Below are 19,722 nucleotides of genomic sequence, written 5' to 3'. Positions count from 1 at the left end.
GTGTGTGTGTATATATGTGTATATATACTTTTTTTGTATAGAAAACACTCAAATGTTAAAAAGTTTAATTTATTTAAATGTATTTAATTTAATGTATTTAATTTAACAATGTATTTAACACTCAGTATGTTAAAATATTTGATCAAGGAGAGGTATGATCAACTACAGCAAACACTTTCAATAAGTCAAAGTTTGTAGCAAGTATATAGAAAGCACTGATTTATTGAAATGACACGTCTACACATGAGTGAATAGGACTGAGCCTTAGAGCATGCATAGCATGGCTTTGCTAGCTCAAAGCAGTGATAACTGAGGGCTTTGCCAGTATTTAACAGAGCAGAGCACTCGCGAATGCACTCAGTGACCCTCCTGAGTCATGCTGCTTGTCCTCACACATTAAAATGGGTCAATTAAAAAAAACAGGCAGGGGGGCTTAGAAGGTTCAGTGGTGGTGAAAAAAAGAACTCCGGCTCTGTGACTGCCAGAGCTGCTTCATGCCCAGGGAGAACCTGACCTGAGCTACGATTGACAATTTCCTCAAGTATGTAATCATGCAGCTCACGCAGCTCATAGCCCAGATGAGCACTGCAGCCTGAAGATCATCTAAATGAAAGGCAGACTGATCACACATGCACCCACATGTGGTACACAGAGCAAAGGGGACATTTCAGCGCAGCTCTTTAGAGAATAGTAAACGCTCAAATGAATTGCATTGCTTTAGCACATTAGGGTTTACTGTAGGACAGCAGGGAAGGGAAGCAGGAGCGTGTCAAAAGACAAAGGATCAGTGTTAAAGGCTGCTGAGATGCTGCCGTTCCTGTTTCATTATACAGTATGTCTCACTAACTCTCTGTTCAGTTGTCATGTGACCTGTTCACAGACACAGTAATCTTCTCCAAAGGACTTGTAGCTGTAAAACTACAAAGGAGAGGTACAGAGTAAAAGTTTAATTGTACACACATGTTACACATTTGTTACAATTTGGGATTTGTCAGTTGTCTAACTGACACTTGTGTTAGAAGTGACCTCAGCATTAAAAAGTGATAGGTTACTACAGTCATTCAACTACACAAGCAGTCAAGGCCTCTAGTGCACCTAATTTTATCTCTGTTAAGTAACCTCTGCTTTATACTCTTGTTCCAGCAAGTGGCACCTCTTGGCAAAACCATCAGCATGACTGGAAAGGAGCTAAATATGGATTCACTAACACCAACGCAGCTAATCAGGTTTCTCATAAATCATAGAGCGAGTGTGCACATTCAGTGTAAATAATATTTCATGGATCCACAACCAAAGCTATTTTATAAACATAAATAAAAAATAGTCACATTTAACAATTATGTATACTTATTTACTGCTAGAAATGTAATTCTTACAATACTACACGCCTACTGAGCAAATGGTTCTCCTAAAGTTTCTGTTCTGATCCCACCAAATGGCAAAAGTAGATGTGAAAAAACAACTACAGAATGACAAGAACACCTTTTAACGATTTCTAATTTTATTACATTTGAAACCAACACTGATCATATTTGTTACTGTGTTAGGAATGTAACTAATATTGAACAAATAATGTGTTATAAACAACTACAAATAGGAAAGGCATTATTTTTTTTGTTTGTTTGTTTTTTTTTTTTAAGAGAATCTGGTATTTACTTTCTTGCCCGAGGGATTTTCATAAAGGTGGAAGTGTAGTTAGATATAAAGCTCAGAATAACCAAGAAAAAAACATTAATGTGAATAATAGTGTGTACATTGCGATGCGTTTACAGTGTTTGTTCATTAATCCTTATTTATCTCCATCGTCATTTTGGCCATGTTTTTAATTAGGATCCTAGTTAGTTTATTTGTTGGGATACAGAAATGTCGTACGCTGGTATTATCCAAAATAATAGATGAGTGAGTGGAATTTTTCATTGTAGATACGGACATTGTCATTGTTTTACATTCTTATGCAAATAAGTAACTTCCTCAAGGAAACACATTTATATGACTTCCATAAGTAAAAAAAAAAACAACAGTAACCAGTAAATAACAGTAAAAAGTTGGTACTGATCTTAAAAATCTGTTACAATAATTTATAAATCATCATAAAAAATTGCAGAACCCGCTTCAGTTATTATTGGTGCAGTAGATAATAGATAATGTTTCGCACTATAGGCTGCACAGTTTTTGAATATTCGGAGCACGAAGAAACTGAGACCTTTCAGATTTGCTGAAAACAAACAGCAAAATGAAGACATTTGCTAAGGCACCATGCTCCTAAATACTGTCTGGTATTTCTCCTGTCAGATGTTCCATGGAAATACATAATCATTAAGGGGGAAGAGAATCAGGATGAGTACCTGACGTGTCCTACTCTCACATTTTTCCCCTCTCATCCCAACTTGTGGCAACAAGGACACATTAAACGTGTCACATTGCCGGTGGCCTGGCTTTGCCGTATGCGTCACAGAGCTGGTTCAAGGCTTCAGTGGAACAGGGGGTTAGTTAGTCACTCAGACATGGCGGTGGCGGTGGGTGTGCATGTGCTCTGAGTCATCAGGATGCATTCAGACATCCGCTCATGTTATTTTCCAGTAGTTAATGAGCTGGCCAGACACAGGCTATCGTTTATTATAGGCCTCAAAATGATGGACTCATCTATTTATCTGGGGATCAATAGTCTTAAACGTTATCCTGGGCTTGAAGCATGATTCACATTTTTATGCTTTTATAATAAATACGATCCGATTCTTCATTTGGTTTCTAAATATATTACAGAACACATTTGTTTTTAACTGTGGATAACTGCGTTAAAACCGCAATATGCTGTCCTATTGTTAGTGATATGAATTACGTGAGATTTAAAAAGTAGATTCAAAAACATGGTAAGCTCCACTCTACACACTGTACGTGAGAGCGAGAAAGCTTATTGTCATGAGTCATGCTTTATTTGTGCGTACTACGTCGTCTCAGGCTTCGCACACAAAATGGCCTCTGCTAAGCAAACTAATGATAAGGCCAAAAGAAATTTGCTTTGGTCATGGTAAAGTGCTGTACTTGGACTTACTTGTATAGAGATGAAAAATAAAAAAATAAAAAAATTCATAATCCATTTAATTGACAGACAACTTTAAACAAGAGGCTGCCGAGTATTTCATTACCTCCTTCCACCTGGGTGAAAGTGAGTCTCACAGCACTACTTGTGTTCAGATGACTCATTGAACAGAGAGGCAGTGCTCTGTCTCAGTCACAAGGCCAAAGATCAAGCTGGCTTGCAAGAGGTCTGGCACAATGTCGCAACATGAATGTTTCATCAGGTGCAGTGATCTCCTGTCTGCCTGGAACTCAGTGTAATCTGGGTAAGCAGCTTTGACCTGATGCTGAGTATCTTGCCCTAGAACCCTGTTTCCCTTCTTCAGGTGGCATGAGAACAGACATCAAACCAGACACAGAAATAAACAAACATTAGTAACTTGGGACTTCACAGAATGTCAACATTCCTGTCTACAGTTCAGATTGAGTAAATGCTGAGTTATGACACTTACAGAGGAACTACAACATTAGAGCTTTGGTGCTTCACACAACCCCTTTCAGTTTAAATATTATCTAATGTGTTGAAAGCAAGTGCTTTGAAATCGCACTGCTGACTGATCGATATCACCCTTCACTGCGTTATTAAGGAGCATCTGACCCTTTCCTGTGTCATTTTATTGCTCTTCCTGTTAGCAATAAAATAAAGTTTTAACCTTTATACAAATCTGTACAATGTCGGTCTCTTTCTACGCAACCCATTTCACAATTAATTTCTTATAACTTTTTTTTTTTTTTTGACAACTTCATGCTGTCACACACACACACGTTTCAGCACAAGATGGTCAAAGAAACAGTTAAATGTTAATCAGAGCAAACCTTGATTACTTTGCACATGCTTAACTGAAATGTTTTCCCTCAGCTGTGAATATTCAGTATGCCTTTAATGCACCTTCATTTGCTAGAAAAGAATTTAAACCATAATTTTCACAAATGAGCAAATCACAATATATAGCATAATATAACAAATAAAAATATCAGAGACAGTGTGTTGGTAAAATAATTTATAATGCACTTCAAAAGAAAAAAATAAATAAAATAAAAAATAAAAATATTATATATATATATATATATATATATATATATATATATATATATATATATATATATATATATATATATATATATATATATATATAGGGAAAACCAGAGGTGGTTTATGTTATACAAACATAGTGGTATGCTACAGATCAACAATATATATAAAAAAAACGTTTTGTTAACATTCATGTAAAGACCATGATTAAGTAGGAGTGTAAAATGCAAAAATTGCAAAATGTATTCTTAAAAAGTTTGGCATTCTTTAAACAAAAAAACCCAAAAAAAGAAGTTACCTAACAAACATTTACAACAGTCAAAAATACTGATCCTGACAGATCCTCAAAGATGAAGCAGAACAAAAACATAGAAAGTGTGGGCTTCACTTTTCATACCATGGGCATCTGGTTCTGCTGAGTGACAAGAACATTTTCTACCTCACTTTTCATCTGGTTAGGAGGCGCAAGATATTTTCATATCCTGTTTGCGGCACTGCTGTTGCCCTTGAACTGAGGCCTATTGCTTGCTAAGGGTCAGGCACTGTGTGTTCATATATGTGTGTGTGTGTGTGTGTGTGTGTGTGTGTGTGTGTGTGCGCGCGCGCACGCACGCACGCATGTTTGTATGCATGTGTATATCCAAGAGTGTCAGTGGTTGTACTCATGCACAGTATGCATAAGCCGAATAAATAAACCCAAAATCACATACCACAGCAGGGCCCTGTGGGGAAAAAAAAGGGGAAGTTACAGATGCAAGTCCAGCATGTGTGTTTTTTGTTCATACTCTGGAAGAACCTGGTGACTTATTCATAAACAGAAACACATGTAAAGGCCTGGGCTTGTGTCCAGAGAACACAGTAACATCCATAAGAGAACTGCACTTCTTCCTTTAACCATGTAAAATATTTTGATCAGCAGTAGACAGGTTGAAAGGGTGTTTCCCTGGCCTGTTCCACACCCAAATAAGGGCAGGAGCATCTCATCCATTTAGGAATGTTGCTGACTCAGCATGGGCCTTGCCAGTAGGTTTAGTTTATGCTTGCAGAGAATGCAGAGCCAGGCCCAGACAGCTCACGTGACACCTTCCAAATGGGGCATGAGGGGAAATTGGGATGAGGTGGATAAACGAATTAGGTTTAAAAACCTGAGATTGATTTTGAGTTCTCTACCATCAGGCTCGTGTCCGATTCCCCCAACTCATGACTTGATAGTCTCGTTCTAGGCTGGGGTGCCAGGAAAGAGCCAACCACAACAGTTCTTCAGCTGGCAGCTTTAGCTGATACACAAGGACATAAAGCTTGCCAGTGAAGAACTGCTGCGGGTCAGCCAGTGGGCAGCCGGACATGCTCTGGACACTCCAAGTGATGGAGAGGATCAACCTGTGGAAACAAAAAGAAAAAGAGGTCTATATAAGACTAAGCTTAGAACCATGCAGGAGATCTTGTAAGGGAAGATTTTTCATTTCTAATGCACAATTTGTTTTATTATCTCAACCCAGCCATTGCCAGATGAAGCATGGTAAAAGGAGACATATAAAGGCTGATAATGAAGCTATGTGGATGGGGTTTCAGCTGCACCTCCCCTCTCTGCCACAGCTATGCAGGCTAGAACAAGCAGTGGAGTCATGTGCTCACTGCCCAAGGGGTTTTTTAGCCTGAGCCGGCCTGCTACTGCTTCCCCATTTACTGCGCTTAGCTCAGCTCCACTCAATCCTGCCTTTTCTGCTACTGTCAGCTCAGAACAGCACCAGAACTTGGGTCGAACGAGAACCAGTTCTCCATCAGTTCTTCAAAAAGCTGTAGTTCTCAAATTACAGCAATGCAGGTCTTACATCCTCTCAAAACTTTAGTTTTTTGTTGTTTTTATCTCCAAGATGCAAACTAATTTAAATTCATGAGGATTAAGATAATTGATTATATTACAAATAAAACTATTTAACTAAAAAATGCTTCTAATGACAAAAAGGGCATGTGACAGGGCAAGACGGTGTTATGCAAAATGTATTTCATAATATAGAAGCCGTCCTCATGACAGAAACCTCAACGAGTCAGAGAGTCTGGAAGCCTCCGTGTCAGTGTGCAGTTAAAGGTGGCTCTGTTGAGCTGAGGTTTTTTTTCTTTTTCTTTTTTTTGCAGTTCAAGGACGAGAGCGGGGTTAGCCCAGCCTCAGTAGCGCACTGAACCCAGCGACCCTGCAGCACCATGTAAAGAGCCAATCCACACAGCCCCGTCCAAGGACAGGACACCCACAAACTAACACATTCTCACAGGCAAACTCACTAACTCCTACAAACTCGCTCCCACACACTCACCACACTGCACAAATACGCCCCTACACTCACTCACCCACATAAAAACACAATCTTGCCAAACAGCAAAACCTTTTAAATCTAGCCACGCTCATTTGACCAGGTAGCTGAGGGGTTCGAGCCAGCAGCGTGTTGGCGTCGCATCCAACCATGCATCCGTTCTGTTTACAATGACTGAAATTACTTTGAGTAGTAGCTTCCACTGTGTCTAAAACAGGTTATCAGACACCAAGGCAACTGAATCAGCCTTTGTCTGAGGTGGAGATAAAGTCCACTCTGCGGCCAGGATACTGATGGCGAAGAGAATCGTGAGCTACCGTTACACAGAGAGCAAGATTCTCTCTCCTTCTCATACACGTGACCTCTGCTGCACTACATCGTAAAACTGCACCTCTTACACCTCTTTATACCAGAAGCAGCAGCATTTCCAAGGACCTTTAATTTTGATTCAGAAATGCTTTTTTAACCTAATTTTAATTCAGGCATAATGTTTTTTCATTATGGATGGAATGTCAGAATGATTTTCAATTTAAATAAGATACGATACGACTTCAAATTCACGTTTTTATTTGGACGTTCTACCATCGCTACATGACGGCTAAAAAAATTGTGGAACATGAGCTTTGGAAAAAAAAATACGAGTGGATTATTATTTTTTTTATGTGAAATTAATTTTTTTTATTAAATTGTTTGCTTATATTTAAATGATTAAAATTTGAATGTAATATCTGAATCTGATATTTCATTGTTTAGTGTTTTCATGAGAAATGTTTTTTTAATTCTGTACATGTGCATAAACCTATTAAATCACAACCGTGCACCAATCCTATACAACAGATTCACAAAGCATTAATAGATCTATTCTTTTTCACTTCCTTACACAATAGACAACAAAACCATTTACTGTTTAAGCAAAAACCACATAGTTCCTCCTGACAGGCTGTGCTAGTTTCCATAAAGCACTTCAAACTGAATTGTCACTGTTCCAAGGTATATGCAGGTTTCCTTCCTACATCGAGATGCACTGCCACAAAGCCACACTCTGCTCTCTGAGCTAAAAGCTTCATTCATGAGCGGTCTGCTTTGCACACAATGAAGCATATTTAACCATAGCCCACTCTTCCTGTCTCACACACCGTGACTCATTCACATACGCACACTCGCAACGGCTCAAAAATCCCATTGCAGAACACTATGTTCACAGAGGGTCAGTAATCCTATGGATGCAGACGTTTCCTGGGATAAATTACACTCCAACAACTCTGCTCTTTGAGAAAGACTTTTCATAGACACACCTCTCTCAATATGTGCTCTTTACCCAGCACATCCCAATGAACTGGTTTCCAAGAGAAAAGAATGCATTAAGCAATAGCCAGACTCACTTTATCCTTTCTGAATGTGTTGCAGTTGCACTTGAATTTAATTGCACATAGTTTTCTCCTATTTGCTTAAGATATGTCTTTAGCAACTTTAACCACCTTCACTAGCTATGTAAGGGTACAGTTCAATGGAGATTCTTTAATTAGACCCCAAACCTCAGTTTGCCTTAGTCATTTGAAAAACAGAGAGGTCAGTGCTGAGGTGACAACACAATGATTAAAATCAGCCATGTTGGAAACTCTGAGCTCCCAGGAAGAGAAGGTACATTCAAGCCATACTTGCCCTGTCGAGAATGAAGGAAGGGAGGGGGGGGGAGAGAAACAGGAGAGAGAGAGAGAGAGAGAGAGAGAGAGAGAGAGAGAGAGAGAGAGGTTAAAGGAAAGACAAGCCTAGTGGTTAAGAAGCTTGACAAACTAGTCTTTGGGTGCTTCAAAAATTTGAGGCTTGCGTTCTTAAACTGGCAGCAAAAAACACCACAACCCTGGTGGAAAAAAAGTACCTTAATTTAGCTCTGAAATACCACGAGAGATGCAGTGCAGAAATGATCAGAGGAATTAAGTCAGGGTTACCGTATATCACTTTCACCCAAATTCAGCAGAGTTTATGCTTGATTTGTGGGTCTGTCATGGCACAGTCTCTAATTTCATGCCTTTTCTAGCTTTAGCCCATTTGGCCAGAGTATCAAACGCTGGACATAGCTCACATTTCTCTCAATAATCAATGAATATTTAGAGTGCAAAAGCTAAATCCAGGAAGTAAAAATAGCAGGCAGGCATTTGCAGTCACAGTGTAGACTTCAATCAAAGAAAAAAAAATTTGGGAGTAGCACACGTTCCTGTAAACAGTAAGGTCAAGGTTTTAAAAATAAATACATTCGTTAATTATGAATGCAAATAACAACCGTTTGACCCCTTTATCACATGAAACTGCCATGATTGTTTTGTCAGTGTTATTTTCTCGTAATAAAGAAAATGACATCAGAAGCATGCACTTCTTAAAACCAGGCCTTAAGATTGACCAGTGGAAATTCTCGATAAATACATTCATGAAGCTTGTGCTTGAAATAAGTGACAGATGATGCACTATTAATGCCGAAAGTCCAGCACCATTCTGGAGCTGTGCTCTCTCTCCATCTGCGCTGTTCTCACAGAACTATACTGTACAGTACTGCAGTACTGCATTATTCATGGTGAACGCTTGTGTGGGAAGAAGCATGTTCACTTGACATCTCTTTAATCAAACGGTTAGCTTGCATCAGGCTTTGCCAGAACCAAGGAAGTTCACCAGGTTAAATCCAATGGCAGTTTGACCTCAGTCAGCCAACTATGACTCATTTCTCGAGTAGCGAAGGAGACGTGAGAGCAAAAGTAAGATACTGAGAAACATATGTTAAGCGCAGAGGCAGAAGGAAAAACAAAAACTACAGGATAAGAGGAAGAAGGGTTATTATCTCCCCCCCAAAAAAAAATACAAGCCATTATGTTGCAAGCTGCACCTGCAGTTCAGAAATAGCTTTTTTGTGACTGAGGATCTCTACGTGTATGCGGAGGTAAACAGGAAGTTCAATAAGGACTTATATACTGCCATACCTGCCTGTCTAAATGAAGCTGTTGACTCCTGGTGTCAGTAATGATGCTCATCCTGCAATTTATACTATGAGATCTCAGGGGTGTAACGGTACACAAAATTCACGGTTTGGTACTTACCTCAGTTTTTAAGTCACGGTCAGTAAAATTTTTGCACAGTTAGGGGGAAGAAATGCAAAACCTTTTTGATCAACACAGATTATTAATATTATCATTTGTGGACATCAACAGTTTACATTTGTAAAACAATTTTAAATAAAATGCCTGCTTGGTTAAATAATATGGTATAATATTTTAAATAAAATAGTGCAATACACAAAAATCTCGTTCCTTCTCAAATTAATGCAATACACTTTTTATTTGCTATATTGATTAAAAATAGTAATCAATTAGATTGTCACAAAAATAAATAAATAGAAAATTTTTATTAAACAGTTTACATTTGTTAGACCTTAGATGTGTGTGTTTTACATTTAAGATTAAATTTTTTAAAGATATGATTTACTTAACTGTTCTACTTATTTCAGCATACTTTAACAAATGTTTTCATTCCTTCCTTCACTCCCTTAAAAAGAGAACTCTGTCTCGGAAATAAGATTTGTTTTGTGCATGCATGAAAACGCTAAAAAATCCATAGCGTTAGCTGCTAGCCACATCCTGGTTGGCGTTTTCATGCATGCACAAAACAAATCTTCTTTCCGGTACAAAGTGAGTAGTCACAGTGACACTGCGCCAACTCTAGTTTCCTTTTTATACCCCTGCCATTGTTGTGTATGTTTAAAAAATAATAATAAAACTCAAAGTGCGAGACGGAGACAGAAAACCCTGTACCGAAAGATTTCGGTACAAATACACATACTCTTATACTATGAGCTCTCTGTTAATAAGATATACCATGTGCTTCCTGTCATCCTGTGAAATAAACACAGCCTGTATATCCTCCCGGGGCAATCTATACAGCCCCTTTAAAGCCACCTCAGCATCCAGTGCAGCTGCTATGTGTTCAAGGTCTGGTGTAGTTTCCCTGTGGAATTTAGTGGATGAACCAGATTGGTTACAGATGCCATGATCATAAGAAAAGAAAGAGGAAAAATAGGAAAACCACCAGCCTAAAACTCATTGCATTCTAGCTTTGGGTAGAAGTTAAACTGTTGTACACATCACAATGTTAAAGCAAGTGATTGGGATCGTTTGTTCACTTCATTTTGTGCAAATTAAGCATCAGGATTAAATCTGCAAAGAAATTATCCACAATAAAAAATGAAAAATCCACAACCAAGACACATTTGCAACAGATTCCAGGTCTGGAACATAGGAGTTCCAAGACCAGTTTACACGTTATATTATGAAATATAAATTAATCTGCGTTTCCAAACCCCATGTGACCCTAACCAGTAGGTGGCACACAATATAAAACATTATGAAGATTTAAAACAGCACAAAAAAACCATGAGTGGCAACCAGAAAAGTAAGTGAGTGGAATAAGCTTCAACTTGCATATAATGTTGCTATACAGTTACGGATTTCAGTCTGGTCAAACATGTGGAGATGCTTTAAGTGTAAATGCTTGGGGTTAAATAATATCAGAACACAATGCAGAAACAAGACGTGTGATGCTAGGTGTAAAAGGGATCGGGGAAAAAGAGGACAGCCAAATGAGATCTTAATTGAAGGAGTGAAGCGAAAGGAGAAAATTATGTGCACACTGGAGTAAATTACTGGCCCTCGTCCCTGTGCAGCCTCGACTTCCCCAAACTGCTGTTTGAGAATAAAGACTTTGTTTGTGCTTGGTCCTGCGAGCTGCAGGCTTTCGTTTGACTTGTCAGCGCCTTACACTCATCTCTCTGTAGCCTACTCTCTCACGGTGAACTTTGCCCCCAATGCTAAACACATTCCATTAGCTGCTTGCTAAACAGACAAGCAAATAAACAAAATAGTTTGATGTGAAAAAGGAAATTCCACCAGGATCATACAATGGAAGCGACTCTGTGCGGGAATTCAGAAGTGGCAAAGCTATTTCAGGAATTCATCTAATCTCCAGCTAATATTGGAGCTGAAGGGAGAGGGGTCTGTCTATAAATCACCTCATCAAACTACACAGACCCACATTTGGCAACAGCAACACACACACACACACACACACACACACACACACACACACACACACACACACACACACACACACACACACACACACACACAAACACACACAAACACAAACACACACAAAGGTTTAGTGGGAGTTCATATAAAAGTAAAAATAGGGGCACAAACCACGTGTAGTTTGAATCATTTTTTTCATTAGATAAATTCTTTCTTGAAGGCTTACAGTATCCAAATTTTACTTATTTATTTATATTTGACAAAGCCAATTTGTTGTGATACTGAATCAGTGCTGAGGCATCTTCATTTATCTATGCACACTTCATTATATATCAATTAAATAAAATCTTTGTTTGATATATTAGTCTTCCTTCATCTCCTCTCTGCACAGAATACATCAATGTTCAGATGAGCAAAATATTTCATTAGTTGTACATTTTTCAGAAGAGCTGCTAAAAGATTCCTTGACACAAATGGACATTAACACTGTAAAGTAACCACAGTGCACTTTAACCTTAACTCATTCTCTTCATCTGTTGATTTTTGATCATGGGATTCACTAGCTCACTGTTTACTGAAGTATGTGCTACTAACAAAAAAATGTCATTAAATTACATTATCTAAACTTCATGCTCTGAACATTTATAGGTCACCATTAAAACGACTAGTGTTAAAGATATGATATGTAATTTGGATTGTCCTGGTATAATGTTCTCTCTCAAATCATGTCACCTAAAAAAAATACATGCAATATGTTCTACCTAGGATGGAATATGTGAAAGGTGGAGGTGAGTTAACAAGTAAAAACATTGGCTGGATTTTTCTGGTTTGACCTCTACAGAGATATTTTGTTAAAACTCCTATAAAGCCTTATGGAAACATAAACGTGCATAAAACACGTCTACACTATGATGGCCTGGGTATATGGTTAACAATGATACTAGTAATTTATTGTGTCATTAAAAAACAGCGATACTCTTTTCAAATGCATGGCTACAAACCACCACTTACCCTTACGGCTAAATAGGTCATTGGAAACCAGTCTTAGATTTATACACCACAGGTCTGTTCCTGCAGCTTTCCCTCCACCCATCCTTCTCTTTCTAACTCCTTTCCATTTCTCTTTCTGTAGTTCTTTCCATTGGTCAGGTTCCTGTGCCACACATTCTTAGGATGCCTGGTACATATGGTAAAAATTCCATTCAGTCTGGTGAGGCCCTCCATGCTGTCTGAACTGCTCTGTGCTAGATGGACTCCACCCTGCCTCAGAGCCAGGCCGGCATATGCTCCCTCCCTCGTTCTTAGAGAAAGAACCTTAAGGAGTCAGAAAGATTCCGTAATATGAAATGAACAAGAGTGGCCTAAGTGGAAATGCTTTCTGCAAAGGCTGTTTGTGCATGTTAGTGGCTCATATTCACAGTCAGAAAAACCCCACAGACCATTTAATCAACAGGCCTTTGAGGAAAGATGGCATTGGCAAATTAACTAATATCATAAATCAATACAAATTCCAAATAATTGAAAACTAAACTGATGATTAGACTACATAATGTGTGACTTTTCCTATGTTGCTTATGTGTCATAGCATTTCTACACAAAAATGCTGCCTGAGACCCAGTTCTGCTCCGGAATGGAGCTATTAAGAAGAGAAATGTTTGCAGGCCCAGTTCTATCACTGGCTTGTCTGAATGTCCAGCATTCGGTCCCAGAGGACCAAGCGGCTGCACAGACAGGAAGCTCCACCATCTCAGAGACAGCAGAGCGCACTCAAACCAAACGCCTGCCTTCCCACATGGACATGGCACAGACAGCTTACTGCCAAGTGGAGAAAATCACTATCACAGAGAGCCTCACACACCCCCACAAAGCCCACTCAAAATCTGTTACACCAACCATATAGTACAAACCAACAAATAAAGACAAGACTATGTACAGAATTCCCCAATGAGCTCTCCAACCCACTCGCATGACAGCGTGCAACAGCTTCAGCACAGATAGCAGAACTGTGATATAACTCTCAGGGTGTGGTCCTAACTAGCATTTTTCTCCCCGGACCAATGAACACTAGCCACTGGTCAATATTCATTTCCAGCATTCATTCCAAAAAGCCACAGTCACATCATCGTAAAAAGTTTTACAAACTCAGCTGATCTGCTCCTCTAGGCCTTGATGAATGCAGCATGTATTGCAGGTTACAGACAAATCAGTACAACAGTGCAAAATCTCCGGTCTCTGGAATGCTTTCTAAAACATCTCAGACATTCTTCACACAAAAGAATTACATCTCGGTTATAAAGGAAAACAGACAGCGAGAGAGCAGCGAACAAATGCGGACCTTGAATAACAATCATGTCTCATTTCTCCATTTGAAGTCTGGTCATCTGGAGACCAGCCCAATGAACCACCAAGGCAGACATTTGTGGAAATTTGTAATCATTTTTCCAGCCAGAGTGGAGTGACAACTAGTAAACGTGACTGAATGAGCAGACAATGCAATCATCAAGAAAACATTTACTGAGATTTTTAAAAAACAACATTGTCCCAGCACATTTGGACAGGAAGCAGGCAATAATAGAAGAAATTCAACTGTCATTTGCTCCAGTAGATAAAAAACAATTTCTGGCTTCAACAAAGATTTGAAAAGTAGACCAAAGATTAAAGATCTGAGATGATCAACCAATCTGCACGGCGTTGCTGTTTTCTTCAGGTCTCTAATGAGCAGGTGCTCTTTTTTTTCTCTCTCTCATTTTTCTAAGAACTTTCTTTGCCTTGGGTCATCTACAAGAAGGCTTTATCTTTTTTTTTTTTTTTTTTTACCCAACAGATATTGTTATGTTATTACTGATATTTACTTAGTAAATGCTGAGAATGGTATCTGGTCTGTAGCAGCAACAAAATGATGCAGGATTATATTTTAGAGAAAAAAAGAATGATGCTGTAAAAATGTAAATTAAAAAACATCGGAACATGTGTTTAGCTATGCATTTTGCTCTTTATTTTTATTCATTCAGTGCTAAAAGTTGAAGTATCAACCTTTTTTGTTACTTATATTTCACAATATTTCGGTGTTCTGTACAGGCCTGAAGTGAGTGCAACACGAGAAGAATTAGGACGGTGGAAATGCGAAGCCACTTATGGTTTAATGCAATAGTAAAATCAAAGGCCTAAACTAGCTGAGTATTTATTTAGAAGCTCTGTAATAATTGCAAATATTTACAGACAGGTGGTTGGTCATCATAAGCATCACATTCTGTTTTGCAAATCTAAAGACTTTTATTACCTGGCTTTGTGTTGCAAAACAGATAAACGCTGGGTGCCATGTCTGAGATCCAGATATCGTTTTGGAAGTGACACAGACAGGTGATGAGGGAAAAAAAAACAATGTGTATTAGTTTGCTGTTGGGTCACCACAAGCTTCCAGAACCACTTTTGATGATCTTGAATGTAGAGTATCAAAATCTCAGACAAAATACAGGAACAGTGAAACTGTATTATTAAAAAAAAAAAAAAAAAAAAAATGCTGCTGCTGCTCGTGTATAACGCATCCAAGATCTTCTGTTGGTGTTAACCGTGTTAAAATAAGGTGACTACAAAGACAGAGGCATATCATTTCCATCATTTTCACACACATCAAATTCTTCAATGCCTCGAGCCTTGTTGATCTGGACATGCTTATCCTAAAAGAGAGCCGCTCCCTTCAAAATAAAAATATTTAATTATATGACAAACGTAACCAGTCAGTATAAATTTGCAGTGAACCTTTTCTCTAAAGGTGGACGAACTATAACCATGCCAGATAGACCTGTAAGTCCTAACAGCGGCAGTCAATTCATTATTAAACGTGTGTGAATATTAAGTAATAGACCAGTGTCAAAATGGTAGACTGGTAGGTGGCGTACAATTTTCACAGTAGGTTTGTGTGGTTTGGGGAGGTAAAGCATGTTTTTTCGCTGTTGCATAAGCAGCCTTGTAAAAAAACGTTTATTACTTCGCCTGCATAGGGCTTCAGAACATCGAATGACGTTCCATCACTATGCCGTCCATAACTTACATTAGGCCGCAGTAGTGTAGAAGAACAAAGTCTTCCCAGACTGAATATTTTGTTAAGTGAGAAATCATCTACTGTTAAATGGATACTGCAGGCATAAATGACTATGGACTACAGAGTCAATTTCCACTTTTAAACCACTTCATACCTTTTATACCAGCAGGCCGTCAGTCAGACAAGCAGAAATCCATTAAGTCTTGCATATTATGGAAAGGAAACAAAAAGTGTGGGGTGGGGGATGCAGGCTTTAAAAAACTGTGCTGACCTGAAAAGAAAAAAATAAAACAAAGGGAACAAGAAACTTTATATATGGGGGAACTTGCTCATCTATAACGCAGTGTACAGGGTGGGGCCGAGTTCACTCCTGACAGGAATCAGTGTCGGTGCGTTCACACTGCACAGAGAACTGCTCAGATCAGATCCATTCACACCTTTCAATTACGCAAAATGCGGATTACCAAGCATTTATCAATATACATGTGAATTATTCTAGAGGGAAAGAACTTCAAATATTACAAGTAATAACACCCTTATGACCTGCTGCCCATCTGCCCAATTCTAATCAACTGTATCAGATTAGAGTCTATATTTAAATTCGTAAAACAAGAAAAAAAAAGAAGTAACAGAGAAACCGTGTAGCATGTAAAGAGTTAAACTACCAAATTTCACAGTGTTCATTCATAGGTCATTTTTAATACGTCGAAAGTGTATTCCAAACCTCTCCGCGTGAAGCCATAACGAGCCATTAAGTGTTTAATAAGCGCTACAGTGAAACCGGACCGAGAACATTCGAGCACTCCGGACAAACTCCAATGAAGCCAACTTCCCTCAAAGAGCCCTGTCTGATATCCAGACTACTTACTTTTTCACAATTTCTCAACACGCATCTTCTCCACCGCTTCTCTTTTCCCGAACCAGGGCACGTCCAACTTCAAAACTTCACCTAAACCCAGACTTTGCGATGGGGTTTTATATCGCCGTTTTAATTCCAGGACCTTCTCCATCGCACCACCACTAACCACACCGACATGACCGAGCTCTTCTCACCGACGCTCACGCCCTGTTCAACTCCCGACCCATCCTTCGTATTCACGTACAAGTCGTTTTTCTGGCGGATTAGCAGAGATATAGATACAATTTAATAAATCTTTTGAATACACTCATTTTTTTTGTTACTGTTACTTTCGGAAAGCGTTACAGTTCCCCCCTGTATCCAGCACTGCTCTGCAACATTTTTACATATTAGTTAGTTTAATTACATTGTAGCCCAGACGCCTGTTTCCGTCCTAAATGTCAGCCGGTTATAATCCTAGAAAGTGTCACATCCCAAACTAAAATCCGAATAGAATTTGTGGAGGAAAAAAGGTTTTCGCACAAAGCCACACCTTAACCCTAAATCAACGCTGACAGTCCCCTGTACTGCTGTATTTAACAATGTGTTTCCTATCATCGGATGAGTGTAAAATGCAGCCACGGTAATTACTAACACTACCTTGTTATCAACTGGATTAATTAAGATTGTTCCATTAAATCGGGCTCTGGCGTCAGTGCGTGTCCGTCTTCACGGTGTTCACATCTCCTCCCTGAGTCTGTCCGTTTCTCTTCTACTCCTCTCATACCGGCTTCTCCTCCGATCAGCTGGCAGCGACGTGACGTCAAACCCACCGGATTGGCCAATCTAATCCACTGTCTAAGCGTCCTTACGACGCCCACGTCGGAGAGCCGGTCGCGATTGATGGCTGTGCGCACCAATGAGACACTCCTACTCGGGCGGATGTAAATGCATCCCGGCCAATAATGTCTTTCTCCGACCGGCGCTCCGTTTAATGCGGTTAAAAGGCTGAGGTTGCCAGGTCCGCATATTTAACGATAGCCTAATTATGAACAGCTTCTTGGGCTGATCGTTAACATCACAATCGTGGATCAAAAATTAAGTGGCGTACACAGTGCGGAAATGTGACCCATTTGATTGAAATTCCAACTTTCCACAAACTTCTGACAGTTATGTATTTCTTTATCTGCCTCTTACTAAAACAATTAAAATGCCATGTATACTACTAACATAGGATAGGCCTACATTGTTTAATGATGGAGATCCATTGATGCTTAAGTATAAGGCACATATACTACAATTTACATGCAGCATTGTGAAGCATGACCATATTAGGGCAGTGCTGGTTCAGTGGTTAAGGGTGTTCAAGCCCCAGCATGGCCAAGCTGCCACCTTTGAGTAGTTGAGCAAGGCACTTAACTCTATCTGCTCCAGAGGTGCCATACTATGGCTGACCCTGCACTCTGACCCCAGCTTCCTGACAAGCTGGGATATGTAAAAATTAAAATTTTCCTTTGGGATTAATAAAAATGTTAACACAACTAGCAAACTTTGTGAAAGGTTTGCATTTCACAAGCTGCAAGTTCATTCCAAAAATATAAAGCAATGCTAGGTGTTAGCCTAGAATATGTGCTTGGCCTATCAATCAGAAGAAACCATCATAGTGCTTCATGAGTGCTAAACAGAATGGGACATTTAGTCAATGTCTGTTTCAGCTGCTCTAAAGCTGTTTCAGATCTCATCATCAAGTTTTTTTCACATGATAGACTAGATTCTTCCAATACACTATCAGGATGTTGCTGTTTCTATATTGGACATATGGAATTTTTAAGATTTGGACAAGTGGAGATGATACATATGGAGATGCTTCAAAACCTTACTGAAACTCAGTCCAATGCTTTGTTTCCCCCCTATCTAATAACATTTTACATTTACAGCATTTGTCAGACACCCTTATCCAGATCAACTTACATTTATCTTCTTCATTCAACTAAGCAGCTATGGGGTTAAGAGCCTTGGAGTGGTACAGTAGCTTGTTGTGGCTGGGATTTGAACTCATTACCGGTGGATCCAAAGTCCAATGCTTAAACCACTAAACATCTCTCCCATTTACAGTCACTCCTTGTAATTGTCACATTTTTTATTGCGGTACGAGGTGGTATCAAAACGTTTTTAGACTAAATTTGTTAACCAGAAAGTACTTTACTTATCTACATTTACACACATAGATCACAGACATCATCTTCAAAGTGGTCCCCTTTCACAGCAATACAGCACTCCTAAAATTCCTGTCATCTCTGGAATATGTTGTGAAAGTCTTATTTTTTAAGTGTGTCAAGCACCTTCTGCGATTCACACTGGATCTTCGCAATGGTGTCAAAACAGCAACCTCTGAGCTGGATATTCATCTTCATGAAGAGAGCAAAGTCTGCAGGAGCCAAATCTGGAGAGTAGGGTGGGTGTGAAAGAAAGATCATGTGGATTATTCTCTGACGATAATCATGCACAAGTTGTCAAATGGTTTCGACATTTTCGGTGGTTGAGATTGTTGAAGGTCTTCCTGTTCTCTCGTCATCTTCCAGTGATGTTCTTCCACCGTTGAAGCACGCCCCCCATTCAAAACAATTTAAACAACTCATTGCAGCATCGGTTTATGTCAACCGTATGCCAGTTCAAATGTCTCTGTGGCAGATTTTCCCAGTTTCATGCAGTATTTCATGTTTGCTCTTAGTTCTAACTTGCTGTCAATGATGAAATCACAGATGTGGTAGTGCACAAACTTTGTGATACCACCACATTTATACTGTGTCAGTGAATTAATCTAGTCATTCTTATAGTTATACTTTAGGTCTGTGTTTAGAATCTATAGAACTTTAAATAATTACATCCATTTTTACAATTATAGTCAGGAAACTATACTTTTTGGGATGCACATTTGAATTAAAATTTTGTTGCCTGTCTTTAAACTCTTTTACATTTCCCAATAGGGGATTTTGTCAAGAATGCTTGGCAACCCGACTCAATACTTTTGTTACTTAACCCACTCTTTCAGCACTAATATTGGCAAATTCAAATAAAATACTTGTTTGTTTATTTTTTCTTATTCAGGTATTAAATTTACATAGTTTATGATTAAATCGGTCTCCAGTAAAAAAAAATAAAAAATAAAAAACTCCTGAGGTTTTTGGTGAAATATATTTTAACTTCAAATTAGTCAAGTGAATGCAGAATCCTTAAACAATTGAATAATTACATCGATATCTGTGCAGTTTCTTTAAATGCTATTTGAAAACTGCATGCATTTACTTATTTATGGCAACACATAGATACATCATTGTTAGTTACTGTGGCCA

At 38.9% G+C, this 19,722-nt stretch overlaps 1 long non-coding RNA gene across 2 annotated transcripts; it reads right to left on the bottom strand.

The window, feature by feature from the left end:
- Nucleotides 1-4,276: 4,276 nt before the first annotated feature.
- Nucleotides 4,277-17,192, bottom strand: LOC310730357. 2 transcript variants are annotated; one of them, XR_014534820.1, is made up of 2 exons: nt 17,030-17,192; nt 4,277-5,491 (listed from the first exon to the last, which is right to left on the bottom strand). It is a non-coding gene; the product is annotated as an uncharacterized lncRNA (long non-coding RNA). The 2 variants fall into 2 exon arrangements; XR_014534821.1 differs by lacking the exon at nt 4,277-5,491 and adding an exon at nt 15,588-16,645.
- Between the last annotated feature and the right edge of the window lie 2,530 nt (nt 17,193-19,722).

This window comes from Silurus aristotelis (genome assembly GCF_946808225.1).
Source record: "Silurus aristotelis genome assembly, chromosome: 8".
Taxonomy (NCBI): domain Eukaryota; kingdom Metazoa; phylum Chordata; class Actinopteri; order Siluriformes; family Siluridae; genus Silurus; species Silurus aristotelis.
Note: the sequence above shows the minus strand (reverse complement) of the source record. Positions and strands in the feature narration are given on the sequence as shown.